Below are 2,956 nucleotides of genomic sequence, written 5' to 3' on the forward strand. Positions count from 1 at the left end.
CAAAAGGTCAAAGGTTGCATGTGAGGAAACTGAAGTAAAATAATGGAAAATGATGAAAATAGAGACCTCATTAATAAAAATGCTTCTAAGGATCAGTTGGTAACCTTTTTTCAATTGAGTTTTGGAGCTCTCTCATTATTCTCTCTCTCTCTCTCTCACTCTTGGACACTTAGAGTTTTCTTGGAGCCATTTTGGCATTGGATCAAGAAAGGAAAAAGAAGGCAAGAGGAAGCTAAGATCAAGTAGGGAAAGGCGAGATCAAGTAGCTACAGTGGATTTCATTACATCTATCGATTTTCATTTGTATTTTCCTTGCTACATTTGGCATGTATGGTATTGCATGTGGTTCTTTTGTTGTTGTGGCATGGTTTTTTCCATGTGTAACAGTTTTTTAAGCCTAGTCTTACCATTTTTGGATAGCCATGGTGTGATGGGGTTCTCATGTTTTGGTTGAGTTGTATTTACGAATGGATTCAAAGCTGAGTTCAGTGGATCTTCGAAATGATATAACACATAGGACTAGTAATCTCGTGTTTTGGATATGTGGTAAATCTTGGAGAGTGGGTCTCGGTTTAAGGCCTAGTGATCCAGGTTGGATTGCTGTAAAACCTCAAAGACTAGGAGGCTTGAAAATTCCTCATGGTGTAGGTGGAGAATCTCGTGGCATCCATGCTTGTTTGGCCTAGTGATTGAGTGGAGATCACAGTAAAGTCCGTTATGACGTGTTCATTATGTTGGCCTATTGATTTGGGATGGATTACGGTAAAGCCCATTTTATATTGATGAGGATGATGCGGTTTAGCCTTGGTCCCTGGTTTGTTCTTTTGGTTTGATTCCTACATTCATGCTTGGAATATGGCACGAGGGTGAATGGTTGAAGAGAGGTATGGCTCAACCATTCTATAGTCAGTTGGAACGTGGAAGTCCTATCCTCGGTTTGGTTTTTCATCATGAATTAAAGGTTATTTATCCTTGTATTTCTATGATCATTTTGATGGATTATATGTGGTCTATATGGTTGTACTTTCATGAGTATTTATGTTCTTATTATTTTGGTTATATGTGTGTTTTATGACAACAACTATGTACGGCTCTCAGCATGTCTTTACTTGTAAATGAATGGATAATGTATCTATGGTCTAATAGATGGTAATGCAACAAATTAGATGAGGGAAAAATGGTTCTTAGCGATTCTCAGATAAGTACAAGATCCCTATATTTAATTTTGTTGGTTACACCTGTAGATTACGTGCTTCCGACATGCTTGACGAAATGTTTGTAATGGCTAGTAGGGGTCTCATTAAGGTTTTGTTTAACTTATTGTTTTTTTCATCATTGTTTCCCTATTCTTTTACTACTCCTAATTTATCATTCCATTTTGGGCAGTGACCTAGGCTCTGGGACTGAAAAAGTGGCTCAAATCCCAGGGAAGATGGCACAAAACTGACAAAATGAGTCTCTGGATGCTGGCAGGAAAACTTTTGAGAGAGACTTTGGATTTCTGGACATTGTCATGCCTATACCGTGAGAGTGACTGAGTCTTAAGTCGATCAAAACTTTAGTAGGACCCAAGGGCAAGCTGTCTAAAGTGTTGAATTGGTACCTGAGGGTCTTGAAGCTGATGTTGAATGTCTATTTGTTATTTTTTTCGATTCCACTTCCTTAAGGTCACACAGGAGGTCAAATCCAATAATAGTAGCCTCTCGTCGCGTGTTTACCCCAGTTGTCATGGTTACTCGGGTATATGTGGGAGGAGGGAAAATTGGTCGTTGATGTAGTGACACCAAGCCCAAATTTCTATCTTGTACTAGTGAATGTATGAGGGCCAGTATCGCTGGTACGGGAGCCCTAGACTCTTGTATTTTATGTTGTTTAATATAAAAAATTTGGGTTGAAAAATGTAAAAATTTGTCTATATTGTGTGCATTTATAATTTATTGTTGTTTATATTTCGCTATGCAAAGTAGTTTTGTTGAAATTCTTGGTTTGGTAGCATCAAAGATTCTGAGATTCTATCCTAGACCCAAGATCATGGAAATTCAACATCCAACATTTCTTTGTTAGTTTCACAATGCTTCACATGCATGCTATCACATTTTGAAATATTATTCAAAAAAATATTTATATCCAAATCTTTAGATTTATCTTTAATTACGTACTCAACTAATAGAAAAATGTCTTCATCAATGGGAAAAATATATGAATCCAAATTCACTCTCCAAGTTGCAAATTTACCTTTATGAAGCATTAGAATTCCTTGTCGATCCATTTCAGAAAATTTGCAAAAATTATGCCAAAATCTCCAAGATCCACTCTCTAGTGATCAAGTTACACTTGAGAGCCCCACTCTAATACTAATTGTTTGAAACTAGATCACTATTGCAGGGGGTGAATCAGTAGTGAAATCACATATAAATTTTGTCTCCAAATATTAATATTTGAATCCATGCACAAACTGAAACACACAAAAATAGATCAGAGCATCAAAATAATCATACAACCATGAAATCAATAAGCACAATGGACAGAATTATGTCTGGTGGAAAACCCTTCCCCAAGAAAAAAACCAACTTGTTGTTGTTGCGCTTCTCAATTCTTTTATTGATTTGTTGAATAAATTTTACAGGGATCATCTCACACCCATGAGCCAGAAGACTCGACTTATTTTCATAGTGTGTTGGCACCTATCATATAGGAAATAGTTTTTCTCACGTATCTATGAACTACCATTCGTTGAAGGTCGACACAATCAATGATCCTCGCCCAACTGCCATTGGACTATCCAATTCCTATTGGATTGAGAAATTTATCCCTTCTACAAAATCTGCGAAGTCATTGTCTACTTTGAAGCTTCCATGCCTTCACTTCCTCCATGTGAGCCTCATTTCATATATTTTCATATTGGACTCCCAATTCACTCAACATGTTCATTGTAACAACATAGCATCTAAGCACA

This window comes from Pinus tabuliformis, chromosome 2_1, assembly GCF_031772625.1.
Source record: "Pinus tabuliformis cultivar Carrire ecotype Pingquan chromosome 2_1, CPIR1, whole genome shotgun sequence".
Lineage (NCBI taxonomy): Eukaryota > Viridiplantae > Streptophyta > Pinopsida > Pinales > Pinaceae > Pinus > Pinus tabuliformis.